Source organism: Misgurnus anguillicaudatus, chromosome 6 (genome assembly GCF_027580225.2).
Source record: "Misgurnus anguillicaudatus chromosome 6, ASM2758022v2, whole genome shotgun sequence".
Classification (NCBI taxonomy): Eukaryota; Metazoa; Chordata; class Actinopteri; order Cypriniformes; family Cobitidae; genus Misgurnus; species Misgurnus anguillicaudatus.
In genome coordinates this window covers 1,908,579-1,925,089 of record NC_073342.2, presented here as the reverse complement: position 1 = coordinate 1,925,089, position 16,511 = coordinate 1,908,579, and the positions used below count along the sequence as shown (strand labels likewise).

Sequence of the window (16,511 nt, the reverse complement as noted above, 5' to 3'; positions counted from 1 at the left end):
AGCTATAAATAGAAATGGCCTTAAAGGTACCCCATGCACAACTACCCATGTCTTAAATAATATTCATGATATATCGATCAATCACATAATCATAGTAGTTTGCTATCAAAATAAATGCCATAATTCTTCATCCCCAAATCTTGTGCAAATGCTTTCAAACCTCACAATACTATGCAGGTAAAAGCAGTGGACTGTAGAAATTGTTTGAGTCAGTTGTCTTATAAGTTGTTGTTTGCCAAATCTTACAGAATGGTTTGATGGAGTGCTGTTTGACTGTGTCTAAGGTTAGATAAATATTGAAATACTTCAAATGTTTTGAAAAGATCCAGTGTTGTGCTAACAAACTTTGTGGTTATTTAAAAACAAAAACCTCTCCCAACGTTTTACTGTCAATGAGTTTAGGTGTTGATGACTGAATTTCAGTTTTATGGAGTGAGCTATCCTTTCAAAGGGAACATTTCACAAGACTTGGTGTCCCCACAGTATGTATGTAAAGTTTTAGCTTAAAATACCATATAGATAATTTATTATAACATGTTAAAATAGCCACTTTGTAGGAGTGGAATCTTCTGACATCACAAGGGGAGCCAATGACCTATTTTTTCCACATGCTTGCAGAAAATGGTTTGTGTTACCGTTTTTTTTTTTTTTTACATTTTCTAGGTTGATAGAAGCACTGGGGACCCAATTATAGCACTTTTACATGGAACAAGTCAGATTTTCATGAAATGTCCCCTTTAAGATTTTAATATTGATCAAATCTTTTGCCTACTCAACAAGCTGTGAACTGTGACTTTAAAAATACAGTGCATGCATCTCACCTTCACAAAGGTATTCATAAAAGGAACCGATCTTCTGAAGGTAGTCCTGGGCATAGGCGATAATCTCTCACACTTAATATTTTGCTTCTTGGTCTCCTTTTCACGAAGCAGAACTGGCTTGTATCCAGTAGCATGGAGTTTGTCAAGCTGCAATGACAACATTGTGTATTTACTGAATGGAATATTGGTTAATGTCATTCAGGATATTTTTTACTTCATGGTGAGTTTAGCTTTTGTATAACCAAGTATGTGAAAACAGGAAAGAGTAATACATTAAAAGAAAACAGCAAAAACATAAATGACATCATAAGGTTAGTAGGTTTGGCTGGTAACTATGGTAACTATTGTGCAATTGGACAGTGACAATCTACTGTATAAATTTATTCAAAATAAAGGCCAAACGTTAATCATTAAATAGGTTGCTTTGGATGGACTACAGAATCTGCATAGCAGTATGAATGCAGTCTATTTGATAATTGTCATTCAGAGAATTCCCAAGTGTCACTTATATTTTGTTGTGGTAGATAATTTAGGACTGTGATGTGTTAAAGTGAAAATGTGTTTACTGAAGAGAATTGCCACTAAAATAAAAACAATATATTAAAAGAGATATACAAGAATGTGTAAGAAATTCTACTTACTAGGGCTGCACGATAAATCGCACGTGATTGTCATGCGCATCTCGTCAGTAAAGCCGGTTCTTTGATTAGTAGTACACCAACATCACCTGCTTTGAGATGGAGCAGCATTTACTACACAAAGCAATAGTTACCCGACAACCGGGGCAACCTCGCACTAATCATCGCCTGCGATATGTATGCGATATGGCCCAGCCTGTCAGTGAACTATGGCCCCGTGCAGCAAACAATGGCTCTTAAAAGTGCCTTTGGGTTTATAAAATAAGCAACGTTAAATCTAAGTTGTAACAGGTGATTCGATTGACAGGATCTGCAGGGAGAACAGAAAATGTTTATTATGTAGTGTAAATTAGCTCTAATATAAGGCTTAAATAGTGTACCCCAATAGTGGGGATTCCTATTTTCTTACAAATATTATAAGACAAATATTAAAACTTTAGACTATATTAAGCTCACACAATAAAGCAATGACCACTTTAAGTTACTCTAATGTTGATAACCCTGCTGAAAAAAATAGCATCAAACCAGCATGGGAATCATTGGTCTATGCTGGTTTAGCTGGTGGTCACCAGCATACCAGCACCAAACCACCACATATGCTGGTATGACCAGCATGGGATGCTGGTGCTAATGCTGGTTTAGCTGGTGCTAATGCTGGTTTAGCTGGTGTTCACCAGCAAATCAGCACCAAAACACAACATAGCTGGTCTTGCCGTTTTTTTCAGCAGGGAACTTATACTAGGTTAACGTTAGCTTCTTAATGGGACATTAATTCTCTAACACGAAACGTTAGACTTCCCTTGCGAAAATTAAACATTGTTTTACTACAGTTAAGAAATAACCATGGATTTGAAAAAGAAGTTAAACCATGTTTGGTTTAGTAAAACCATTTTGCAAATAATCGATACACACAAACCGTGGTTACTACACTTTTACCACAAAAACATGGTTAATTTTCGTACGAGTATGGCAATGTCAGCCTAATGCCAAAAGAAAGGCGTGAATTATAACATTTAAACAAATAGTGAACTTTAAACGAAAGCATCTTGACTTACCTGAACAGTGATTTACGCGTAATGAGAGAATCCCTGTCAATTACGAGTACCGAAGAAGAAATCACCCAATAGCAAAGAGGACTGGCTCAGATTCCATAGCATCGGAGGCAGAGAGGATTCTGGGAAAAGCAGGCGTCCGAAACGGGCTTATTTTTTTTCAATGAAAGTAGAAACAATCAAAATTGATGGCCATAACATCGTATTGTTGAACTATCAAGCACACGTCAGTGTTCATGTGTTGAGAAAATATTGTGATCTGCAGCGGGCCCACATGTAGTTTTAGCTGGTGCCTTCACCATAGTAGATGTCGATAAGGCTCATGGGTAGTGTAGTATTTACTCTTGTATTTGACACACGAAACCGATCGAAAAATCAATATTTCTCAGAAAAAACGGCAACATTTGGAAACGATTGCAGTAGCAAAACTCTGCAGTCTCGTAAATTAACAATTATGTCTGCTGACGATGGTTTACAATGGCGATCATCATGCAGAATATTAAACAAATAAAAAAGGATAAACATCTCCTGATTAAATGTTGAGTAAAGTAGCGCTTAAAGTGTAATAAATTAATGACAAATAAAGTAAAACAATACAGCTCCCGGGTATATACTATTGCAATACATTAGATTAAATTCGTGCTGAAAAACACGAAAAAATAATAGGACAAAAAAACGTGGTGCAGGCACGAAAAATACTTCCTATTGAAATACATTAGATTGAAAGTCGTTCTGACTAGCACGAAAAAAAGGGGAAAATCGTGTCCATGAACACGAATCAATAGATTAAATTACGTGACTATGGCACGAACTGCCGTGAGACTGGGTTGGTCGATGATGTTTAAGTCGTCATCGTGTCACCTCCAAAATACGAATGCATACAGGTTGAAAACAACACGAGGATGAATAAATGATGACAGAGTTATCATTATAAATTAAAATATGTTCTTACTGCAAGTCATTTAGGTAATCAAGAAAATACTTTACCCGTTGTCTTAAACAAATACAGCTATGCTTCCAGGCGTGTCGACGTTGCTGTGGTTTTTCGACCGCTGTAGTATGAAGGGTAGTGGAAAAAAAAGTTTTCAGGTGTTTTTAACATCCCAAACTGTCTCGTACGATTTTCTTGCGCCTTCAGCTGTGTCGAGGCTGTTTAATTCGTCCTGGTATCACCTCCGCAAACTGTAAGGAAAATAATTAAATACATTACAAAAACATTTCGTTATCAGCGTGTTCATTTCCATGCAAGCTTTTCGTTAAACCAATAATGCCAACGAATACACAGCACTTTTAAAACACACGAATTAAAAAACACTCTGTCATTCACGCACAAAAGAAACAAATTCTGATTTTTACCTAACTTATTTGTCCCCGAGAAGGGGAGCGCACCGTTCATGGAAACACTGCAATACCACGTCGATGCATGGAGTGGAAGGAGCAAGCTCCGCTTCCATTTCCGAAGGTCAAAAATCCATTTAACGTATAGTCCCCGGGTAGGAGACGTATCAGACATTAAACTGATAAGAACAGATACTACACTTGATCTTAGCCAAAAGGCCGAGAAGCGATACCGCAATAGACGCAGCCAAAGGGCAGCCGGCGAAGGCGCTGGCTTTCGGGGTGGAGGCTAGCGGGCATTTAACTCTAATATGAAGTAGTATGTAATATGAATATGTAGAGTGAAAAAAAAGTGTTAAAGTGTTTTAAACATCCAAATCTGTTCGTTTACTTTGTATTTTTTTCCTGTTTTCGAGTAAAAAAGAATTCTTAAATCGAGATGCATTTTCTTAAGCAAAGTGGCTTAGATTTTAAGTCTTGTTTACTGAAATAAATTCTAAAATGTAATAGGTTAAGGCCTAAATCAAGTAAAAATATATGCCAGTGGTTTAAGGGAAATAAACCTAAATTGAGTTTATTATTGCATTAAGTTGGAACAGAAATTAAGTTTATTTTTCTTACCCCACCGGCAGATATTTTTACTTGTTTTAAATATAAACCTGTTGCTTTTTAGAATTTATTTCAATTATTACAACACATAATATCTTAAGCCACTTTGCTTAACAAGTAAATGCATCTCGATTTAAGAATGGTCAGATATTTACTAGAAAACAAGACAAAAACTTCCAAACATGAATTTACAGACGGCTGGAAATTTTAAACAAAATAACTAGACATACCTATTCGGGTCTGCTCCCGTTTGCTGTGATGAAGGGGGTCTTAGTCCAAAGCACATTTTGAGGAATACTTACACATTTTACTTCTTATTTCTTTAGAATGAATTATTATTTATTTTCAATTACAAAGTATGCGATCTGATTTTCTATTTATTTATTTATTTAGCTTGTTGCACATTTGATTTGTTGCCGCATCATTCCGTGTTAATGTATTTCAATGTATTTGTTTATAAGCAAAAAGTGCGTTATTATAATTCATTATATAGCTGCGAAATATATAAAAGTATTCCCAGCAAACACAAAACGTTTTTATAACGTTTTTGTATTTGCTGGGTTGGCATCACTTTCTTTAGCTCACACAAAATTCTACCAAAAAACAGCATATCATTTTCTACTAAATAACTGCATACACTGTGGATTAAAAATGTCCGGAATGCGAACCTGGTAAAACCCAGGTAAAAAAAGCAAATAAAAAATAAACCATTTTGATTTAGCAAAAGTTTACAAATAAATGCACTCCCTGTACACAACAAGCACGTCTCGTTACCATTCATATTTTGCGTGATTTAAGTTTCGTCGCATACATTTTGGAATAAAATAAGGCTTTTAATGTATGCAGACTTCATTCTCCATTAAGGGCTTATCAATCATAATGAACGCTGTTAACTATTCTCATTGAATGGTCTAAATCCAATGCTGGTAAAGAAATCAAATGTCCATTTAAACGCAACAAGCAAACAGCTATGCTTCCAGGTCTGTCGACGTTGCTGTGGTTTTTCGACAGCTGTAATATGAAGGGTAGAGTGAAAAAAGTGTTTAAGTGTTTTAAACATCCAAATCTGTTCGTTTACTTGCTACTTTTTTCCTGTTTTCGAGTAAAAAAATAATTCTTAAATCGAGATGCATTTTCTTGTTAAGCAAAGTGGCTTAGATTTTAAGTCTTGTTTACTGAAATAAATTCTAAAATGTAATAGGTTAAGGCCTAAATCAAGTAAAAATATATGCCAGTGGGTTAAGGGAAATAAACCTAAATTGAGATTATTATTGAATTAAGTTGAAACTGAAATTAAGTTTATTTTTCTTACCCCGCCGGCAGATATTTTTACTTGTTTTAAATATAAACCTGTTGATTTTTGTAATTTATTTCAATTATTACAATACATAACATCTTAAGCCACTTTGCGTAACAAGTAAATGCATGTCGATTTAAGAATTGTCAGATATTTACTAGAAAACAAGACAATAACAGCAAGACAGACCTTAATTTACTTTTTTCTTCCAAACATGAATTTACAGACGGCTGGAAATTTTAAATAAAACAACTAGACATACCTATTCGGGTCTGCTCCCGTTTGCTGTGATGAACGGGGTCTTGGTCCAAAGCACATTTTGAGGAATACTTACACATTTTACTTCTTATTTCTTTAGAATTAATTATTATTTATTTTCAATTACAAAGTATGCGATCTGATTTTCTAATCGCGGTGTGTTTTATTCCTCGTTTGCTTGCATGGATTTGCTTTATTTATTTTGCTTGTTGCATTTAAATGCACATTTGATTTGTTGCCGCATTATCCTGTGTTAATGTATTTCAACGTGCTTATAAACAAAAAGTGCGTTATTATAACCAATTATATAGCTGTGAAATATATAAAAGTATTCCCAAAAACCCAGGTAAAAAAGTAAAATAAAAAATAAACCATTTTGATTTAGCAAAAGTTTACAAATAAATGCACTCCCTGTACACAACAAGCACGTCTGGTTACCATTCATGTTTTGCATGATTTAAGTCTCGTCGCATACATGTTTGCGTAAGGATTTGATATTTATTTTTTGTGGAAGTTTATTAAACTAAAAGGCTTTGTATTTTTGCTCCGTGAGCCGCTTGGACGCTGTTTAAATAGTCATCGGGAGTTAACTGTATTTTGCTGTCCTGCAGTTTTTTTCTTTCTTTACGTGTGTATATAAGTGTATGTACCATTTATATAACTATTTCCACATGTAATATCTGAGCGGTGGTTTTTGAGACTTAAACAGAAGGCGAGAGTATGTTTGTGTGTTTTGGTTTATTTTTGGTTCGTCACTGCTTTTAAGAACTATGCACTGATTTGCTGTGTGGTTTGTCCCTTCTGTTAAAAAGTGAATTTAATCTAGTCTCTCCAATTGTGGGTAAATAACCGGTGGGCCGTAAATTTTATCTTTTAAATATTTTTAAGCACTTTCTGTAAAAAATAAATTTGTACTATTTTTGGAGAGTCACGTCTCTGTCTTTAATCCCATCCGAACCAGCAGGGTCCTTTTCATATTTTTGTAACTTTTTTGTTTGTTTATTTTTTCTCTTGGGTTCAATCTATTTTCCTGTGTGAATAAATAACCCAGGTGACCTAGTCGGTTCCTTTTCATACCTTTAACCAAAGGTTACACATGCAAGCAAACGAGGAATAACACATACGATTAGATCATCACGTCACATACTTTGGAATTAATAAGAAACAATTATTCAGTCTAAAGAAATGAGAAGTAAAACGTGTATGTACTTCTTCAAATGGGCACACTTTGGACAACGACCCCCGTCATTACAGTAAAATGTTTTCCCTACTTCCGGTCAAAGCCGCCATTTTGTGAAATGGGCATATAGGCGACGCTGGAGCATGCCGCCATTGTCTCTGTTCGACAAAACAATTGTGTTTATATATAGATCTATTCGATTTTTTTTCGATTTCAATCACCGAATACAAGGTACAACACGATGCCATCAGGCCCTTCTCTCTGGTTTATGTTTGTAAGGAAAATAGAGGGCGAAATTCCATTTCAGTCAAACATTCCTTCCGTGCCACGCTGCTTTTTTTCTTTGAACGAAAAAAAAAACCCGTGTGCTCCGCCTATACAATTCGTTTTCCTGTTTATGATTATTTTATGCTTAAAACAAGCAAATAAATCTGCCTAAAGGGTAAGAAAAAAAGTCGTGAACTTTTCCCATAAATACTATTTCAAGAAAAACTGTCCTACCCCACTGGCCGATTTTTTGCTTGTTTAAATTCACTTCGATTGCATATATAAAAATATTGTCTACAAACTAGATCACCGGGCAGATGTTTATCTTTTTAGTATCCACCGAAGACACATGCGAACCTGCATATGGGCCAAACTTTTCCACAATACACATTCGTTGTGTGCACGCGCCATTGTCTTTGTTCAACGCGACAGCGTGCTCCGCCTAAATAATTTGACCCATTTTAACATGGGTTTGTTTCTCGTTGTTGTTTTTTCTTTGAAAACAATCTATATAGCGCTCTCCACAATCGTTTTGGTGTTAGCTTTACGTGGAATAGAAACACACAAAAGTACTGAGCGAACGAGAAACATATTATAGAACGCGCAACATCATATAGATCACGGATTGGAAACCAAACTGGCAACCACGCACAAAAGAAGCAAACTCTGGTTTTAAACTCACCTTATTTGTGCCCGGAAAGCGCCCGAGTCGATGAACGGAGTGGACGGAGCAAGCCTCGCTTCCATTTCCGAAGGTCAAAAATCCATTTAAACTTGTAGTCCCCGGTGTCCACTTGTTCTTGTCCAAAAAGCCGAGAAGCGATACCGCAATGGGAGCCGGAGAAGGTGCTGGCTGTCGGGATGGAGGTTAACGGGTCAGAGGTCTGGCACTGAAGGTCTGGGTCCATTCCTCACCGTGTGCATTTCACTCTATACGTGTAAAAAACATACAAATACATAAAATACATACAGAAACAGTTATCACTTACACAAAAAGAACATGAAGGTAAAGCTTCAGTTAATTTGCTTGCTGATTGCTTTTTGCATGCACATAAAAAACTGAACAAAACTGATATACTAAACAAAATAGGCCCTAAAATTGAGGAACACCAGTTGTATAGCTATTTTTTAAATATGAAATAAGACAATAAATTACAAATAACATTTGAATGCCTGCAGCTTGTTCATGTCCACTCCACAAAAAAAAAAAACAGTGTGACCCTTCTATTTGGTTTCAAGTTTGAAAGTTTCGAACCTATGCAACACTCTTAAGACAAATGCTCCTAAAAAGTACCAAATAAGGGTTCCTCAGCATGTAACCACAGCAGAACCCGTTTTTTGGTACTATATGGAAACTTTTTATAAGGTTCTATAAAGAATCTTGCCTTGAAAAGTGCTCGCCTCAATGGTGCTATAAAAAAACATTAATTTATCAGCTGTCAGGAGTGACATTTTTGTTACTTATCCACTTTTTAATGTATAACACTTGATAAAGATTATTTATTGTCAATTCTTCACATGTTTCAAGCATACAAAGCAATCGAAATACAAGGTGCATCAGCATTCAGTTAATATGCCACCTGGAGCTGGAATCAGCTTTCAGAAGAGATCAGATGTGTTTCAACGGTAGACACTTTTAAATCTAGATGAAAAACACGACGGTTTAACTTTGCATTTACTGAATGATTTAAAACAGTACGAATGAAACAGTATAAAAGAATACAACAGTATGAACCTGTAGCTGGAATCAGCTTTCGGATGAGATCAGATGTGTTTCAACAGTAGGCACTTTTAAACCTAGATTAAAAACACATCAGTTTAACTTTGCATTTACTGAATGATTTAAAACAGTACGAATGAAACAGTATAAAAGAATACAACAGTATGAACCTGTAGCTGGAAAAAGCTTTCAAATGAGATCAGATGTGTTTCAACAGTGGGCACTTTTAAACCTAGATTAAAGACACATCGATTTAACTTTGCATTTACGGAAGAATATAAAACAGTACGAATAAAACAGTATAAAAGAATACAACAGTATGATCGGTTTAACTTTGCATTTACTGAATGATTTAAAACAGTATGAATAAAACAGTATAAAAGAATACAACAGTATGAACCTGTAGCTGGAATCAGCTTTCAGATGAGATCAGATGTGTTTCAACAGTAGGCACTTTTAAATCTAGATTTAAAGACACATCGGTTTAACTTTGCATTTACTGAAGAATTTGAAACAGTACGAATGAAACAGTATAAAAGAATACAACAGTATAAACCTGTAGCTGGAATCAGCTTTCAGATGAGATCAGATGTGTTTCAACAGTAGGCACTTTTAAATCTAGATTAAAGACACAACGGTTTAACTTTGCATTTACTGAATAAACAGTACGAATAAAACATTATAAAAGAATACAACAGTATGATCGGTTTAACTTTGCATTTACTGAATGATTTAAAACAGTACGAATGAAACAGTATAAAAGAATACAACAGTATGAACCTGTAGCTGGAATCAGCTTTCAAATGAGATCAGATGTGTTTCAACAGTGGGCACTTTTAAACCTAGATTAAAGACACATCGGTTTAACTTTGCATTTACTGAAGAATATAAAACAGTACGAATAAAAGAGTATAAAAGAATACAACAGTATGATCGGTTTAACTTTGCATTTACTGAATGATTTAAAACAGAACGAATAAAACAGTATAAAAGAATACAACAGTATGAACCTGTAGCTGGAATCAGCTTTCAAATGAGATCAGATGTGTTTCAACAGAAGACACTTTTAAATCTAGATTAAAAACACATCGGTTTAACTTTGCATTTACTGAATGATTTAAAACAGTACGAATAAAACAGTATAAAAGAATACAACAGTATGATCGGTTTAACTTTGCATTTACTGAATGATTTAAAACAGTACGAATAAAACAGTTTAAAAGAATACAACAGTATGATCGGTTTAACTTTAGATTTACTGAATGATTTAAAACAGTACGAATAAAACAGTATAAAAGAATACAACAGTATGAACCTGTAGCTGGAATCAGCTTTCAAATGAGATCAGATGGGTTTCAACAGTGGGCACTTTTAAACCTAGATTAAAGACACATCGGTTTAACTTTGCATTTACTGAAGAATATAAAACAGTACGAATAAAAGAGTATAAAAGAATACAACAGTATGATCGGTTTAACTTTGCATTTACTGAATGATTTAAAACAGAACGAATAAAACAGTATAAAAGAATACAACAGTATGAACCTGTAGCTGGAATCAGCTTTCAAATGAGATCAGATGTGTTTCAACAGAAGACACTTTTAAATCTAGATTAAAAACACATCGGTTTAACTTTGCATTTACTGAATGATTTAAAACAGTACGAATAAAACAGTATAAAAGAATACAACAGTATGATCGGTTTAACTTTGCATTTACTGAATGATTTAAAACAGTACGAATAAAACAGTTTAAAAGAATACAACAGTATGATCGGTTTAACTTTAGATTTACTGAATGATTTAAAACAGTACGAATAAAACAGTATAAAAGAATACAACAGTATGAACCTGTATAGCTGGAATCAGCTTCAGATGAGATCAGATGTGTTTCAACAGTAGGCACTTTTAAATCTAGATTAAAAACACCATCGGTTTAACTTTGCATTTACTGAATGATTTAAAATAAAACAGTATAAAAGAATAAAACAGTATGAACCTTACCCGCCATAAAGGGAATGAAGCTTACGGTATGGTGCTTACCTGCAGAAATAAAGTACAAAAAGAACACACAGAACTTCAATTTTCAACCTGTTTGTGATTACCACACAATCCCGTCACCTGGCTGTGGTCTTCATTTGGTGAACGGTTCTTCACTCATAATTGACCTATACAAGAAATAGAAAAGAATATTAAGCAATTCTGCTATTACATTTAGATGTGCCCCAAGAACACAGACACACCGGCTCCAAAATGTTGAAACAGTACATTTCTGTTATTTTAATGTGGCAAATGTGTCAGCTTTAAAAGAACCATACCTTACCTTTTAAACAGGATGCGCACTGCATTAAATACCTTTACTCCCAGCATAAGCAAGCAATTTTCAAAATGCTTTAAAAGTAAATGGTGATTATTTTACTTGTTTGCCTGTTTTTGACTACCATAGAATCCTGTCGCCTGGATTCCAACCTATCATTTTCAGGCTTGTAAAGCAAATAATGAAATACATTATCATTGACTTCCATAGTAGGAAAAAAAATATTTTGGAAGTATCGTGATAAATGATGAAGAAAATATTTTGAAAAATGATGGTTAGCACACAGTCGATGGTACCTATTAAATTTCATCATATTTTTTTATTCCTACTATGGAAGTCAATGGTCACTATCTGCTGTGGGTTTACCATCATTCCTCAAAATATCTTCTTTTGTGTTAATCAGAAAAAACGAACGCATACAGGTTTAAAACAACACGAGGATGAGTAAATGATGACAGAATTATCATTATTATAAATTGAAATATTTTCTTACTGCAAGTCATTTAGGTAATCAAGAAAATACTTTACCCGTTGTCTTTGCAAGTTAAACAAATACAGCTTTGCTTCCAGGTCTGTCGACGTTGCTGTGGTTTTTCGACAGCTGTAGTATGAAGGGTAGCGAATGAATGAATACATTGCACAAAAAATCCTTTTTAACTATGCAAATATCTAAAAAGTCTTAAAATAAGATGCATTATTTTGATGAGCAAAAGGACATAAGAAAATAAGCCTAGCCTTTCGGGAGAAAAAACATAAAATTTAAGTGAATTTGGGCTTAAAACAAGCAAATAAATCTGCCAAAGGGGTTAGAAACAAATCTAGATTTAAACACCTAATTCAAGAAAAATTGTCTTAGCCCATTGGCAGATTTGTTGGCTTGTTTTAATGTACATTCATGTACAATATTTCGTTTTGTCTTGTATTTCTAAGCATTTTGTACTGCCCAACGTTGTCTAGGTTGTTTAACGGTTGTCATTTTCTTTTAAAAGCTTTATAATTTATTAGTTTGGATGATTGCCATTCCTGAGAACCGCTTACATTGTAAGTAAAAGAATCATCTAAGCATTATTTTGTTGAATGTCTCTTAGACATGTAGCTGTTTGATTGTGGTTCTATTTAATGGCCAGTCTATACTTGGGGAACGGTCAAACGTCTATTAGATTTTCACTGACAGCCCAAATTAAGCCTTGTTTTAGCCTAGACACATATTCGCGGTCTATTAGAAGTTATGTAGTCGTTTAATAGCCGCTTTTTGATGACCAATGCGTTCTTGTGCCGTGGTTAGGCGTCTCTTGGATTTTCCGTAAAAAGACAAACGAATCTATTTTTAACACAAAGGCCGGGGGAGAGCGCGAACGCAGTCCCCCACTATCAGAAATTTTGCAGTCGAGATTCCCACATTTGGGGAATTCGCAAAGGGTCAGCACAACCGGAGTGCAATGGCTGAGCCTCGCCCTGGGTGAACCACCTTCATGATCATGGTATCTCCCCTGCCAGGTAAGTATGAGCAACAGCCTTTGAGGCCAGACGGCCGCATCTTCCTGTGACCGATCACATCGACGGCGCCCCCGAAGGCCGTCCGACTACCATTTCATTACTGTGTGTGACCAGGTGGAAAGGCGCACGAAGCCAGGTCTGAAACCAAATATTCTTCGAGATCTACCCATTTTCCGTTTCCAGCCCGGTTAAACCGTGCAGAGAGAAAAACGTGAAACAATTTAAATCAAATGGATTTAAATAGCGCATTTCAATATATCGTTTCGTTATTACAAAGTAACTTTACGTGGAATAGAAACAAAGAAATGTACAGAGCAATCGAGAAACAACGAAAGCATAGCAATTTTAGAACGTGGATAAATAAAAACACAAGGGCTCAATGACTTACCCGTTGTCGTTGTGAGTTAAACAAATACAGCTATGCTTCCAGATCTGCCGACGTTGCTGTGGTTCTTCGACAGCTGTAGTACAGTGAAAAAAAAGTTTTCAGGTGTTTTGAACATCCCAATCTGTCTCGTTCGCTTTTTCAGCTGTGTCGATGATGTTTAAGTCGTCATCGTGTCACCTCCAAAATACGAATGCATACAGGTTGAAAACAACACGAGGATGAATAAATGATGACAGAGTTATCATTATAAATTAAAATATGTTCTTACTGCAAGTCATTTAGGTAATCAAGAAAATACTTTACCCGTTGTCTTAAACAAATACAGCTATGCTTCCAGGCGTGTCGACGTTGCTGTGGTTTTTCGACCGCTGTAGTATGAAGGGTAGTGGAAAAAAAAGTTTTCAGGTGTTTTTAACATCCCAAACTGTCTCGTACGATTTTCTTGCGCCTTCAGCTGTGTCGAGGCTGTTTAATTCGTCCTGGTATCACCTCCGCAAACTGTAAGGAAAATAATTAAATACATTACAAAAACATTTCGTTATCAGCGTGTTCATTTCCATGCAAGCTTTTCGTTAAACCAATAATGCCAACGAATACACAGCACTTTTAAAACACACGAATTAAAAAACACTCTGTCATTCACGCACAAAAGAAACAAATTCTGATTTTTACCTAACTTATTTGTCCCCGAGAAGGGGAGCGCACCGTTCATGGAAACACTGCAATACCACGTCGATGCATGGAGTGGAAGGAGCAAGCTCCGCTTCCATTTCCGAAGGTCAAAAATCCATTTAACGTATAGTCCCCGGGTAGGAGACGTATCAGACATTAAACTGATAAGAACAGATACTACACTTGATCTTAGCCAAAAGGCCGAGAAGCGATACCGCAATAGACGCAGCCAAAGGGCAGCCGGCGAAGGCGCTGGCTTTCGGGGTGGAGGCTAGCGGGCATTTAACTCTAATATGAAGTAGTATGTAATATGAATATGTAGAGTGAAAAAAAAGTGTTAAAGTGTTTTAAACATCCAAATCTGTTCGTTTACTTTGTATTTTTTTCCTGTTTTCGAGTAAAAAAGAATTCTTAAATCGAGATGCATTTTCTTAAGCAAAGTGGCTTAGATTTTAAGTCTTGTTTACTGAAATAAATTCTAAAATGTAATAGGTTAAGGCCTAAATCAAGTAAAAATATATGCCAGTGGTTTAAGGGAAATAAACCTAAATTGAGTTTATTATTGCATTAAGTTGGAACAGAAATTAAGTTTATTTTTCTTACCCCACCGGCAGATATTTTTACTTGTTTTAAATATAAACCTGTTGCTTTTTAGAATTTATTTCAATTATTACAACACATAATATCTTAAGCCACTTTGCTTAACAAGTAAATGCATCTCGATTTAAGAATGGTCAGATATTTACTAGAAAACAAGACAAAAACTTCCAAACATGAATTTACAGACGGCTGGAAATTTTAAACAAAATAACTAGACATACCTATTCGGGTCTGCTCCCGTTTGCTGTGATGAAGGGGGTCTTAGTCCAAAGCACATTTTGAGGAATACTTACACATTTTACTTCTTATTTCTTTAGAATGAATTATTATTTATTTTCAATTACAAAGTATGCGATCTGATTTTCTATTTATTTATTTATTTAGCTTGTTGCACATTTGATTTGTTGCCGCATCATTCCGTGTTAATGTATTTCAATGTATTTGTTTATAAGCAAAAAGTGCGTTATTATAATTCATTATATAGCTGCGAAATATATAAAAGTATTCCCAGCAAACACAAAACGTTTTTATAACGTTTTTGTATTTGCTGGGTTGGCATCACTTTCTTTAGCTCACACAAAATTCTACCAAAAAACAGCATATCATTTTCTACTAAATAACTGCATACACTGTGGATTAAAAATGTCCGGAATGCGAACCTGGTAAAACCCAGGTAAAAAAAGCAAATAAAAAATAAACCATTTTGATTTAGCAAAAGTTTACAAATAAATGCACTCCCTGTACACAACAAGCACGTCTCGTTACCATTCATATTTTGCGTGATTTAAGTTTCGTCGCATACATTTTGGAATAAAATAAGGCTTTTAATGTATGCAGACTTCATTCTCCATTAAGGGCTTATCAATCATAATGAACGCTGTTAACTATTCTCATTGAATGGTCTAAATCCTGGTAAAGAAATCAAATGTCCATTTAAACGCAACAAGCAAACAGCTATGCTTCCAGGTCTGTCGACGTTGCTGTGGTTTTTCGACAGCTGTAATATGAAGGGTAGAGTGAAAAAAAGTGTTTAAGTGTTTTAAACATCCAAATCTGTTCGTTTACTTGCTACTTTTTTCCTGTTTTCGAGTAAAAAAATAATTCTTAAATCGAGATGCATTTTCTTGTTAAGCAAAGTGGCTTAGATTTTAAGTCTTGTTTACTGAAATAAATTCTAAAATGTAATAGGTTAAGGCCTAAATCAAGTAAAAATATATGCCAGTGGGTTAAGGGAAATAAACCTAAATTGAGTTTATTATTGAATTAAGTTGAAACTGAAATTAAGTTTATTTTTCTTACCCCGCCGGCAGATATTTTTACTTGTTTTAAATATAAACCTGTTGATTTTTGTAATTTATTTCAATTATTACAATACATAACATCTTAAGCCACTTTGCGTAACAAGTAAATGCATGTCGATTTAAGAATTGTCAGATATTTACTAGAAAACAAGACAATAACAGCAAGACAGACCTTAATTTACTTTTTTCTTCCAAACATGAATTTACAGACGGCTGGAAATTTTAAATAAAACAACTAGACATACCTATTCGGGTCTGCTCCCGTTTGCTGTGATGAACGGGGTCTTGGTCCAAAGCACATTTTGAGGAATACTTACACATTTTACTTCTTATTTCTTTAGAATTAATTATTATTTATTTTCAATTACAAAGTATGCGATCTGATTTTCTAATCGCGGTGTGTTTTATTCCTCGTTTGCTTGCATGGATTTGCTTTATTTATTTTGCTTGTTGCATTTAAATGCACATTTGATTTGTTGCCGCATTATCCTGTGTTAATGTATTTCAACGTGCTTATAAACAAAAAGTGCGTTATTATAACCAATTATATAGCTGTG

At 34.9% G+C, this 16,511-nt stretch overlaps 3 non-coding genes across 3 annotated transcripts; all 3 read right to left on the bottom strand.

Annotated features, from left to right (window-relative positions):
* Positions 1 to 3,889: 3,889 nt before the first annotated feature.
* LOC141364451 (U2 spliceosomal RNA) lies at positions 3,890 to 4,080 on the bottom strand. Its single transcript, XR_012370171.1, has one exon. It is a non-coding gene; the product is annotated as a U2 spliceosomal RNA (small nuclear RNA).
* An 8,756-nt stretch (positions 4,081 to 12,836) lies between these two features.
* Positions 12,837 to 13,001, bottom strand: LOC141364501 (U1 spliceosomal RNA). The gene has a single exon (XR_012370211.1). It is a non-coding gene; the product is annotated as a U1 spliceosomal RNA (small nuclear RNA).
* Positions 13,002 to 14,075: 1,074 nt separating this feature from the next.
* On the bottom strand, positions 14,076 to 14,266 carry LOC129435370 (U2 spliceosomal RNA). The gene has a single exon (XR_008641268.1). It is a non-coding gene; the product is annotated as a U2 spliceosomal RNA (small nuclear RNA).
* Positions 14,267 to 16,511: the final 2,245 nt, after the last annotated feature.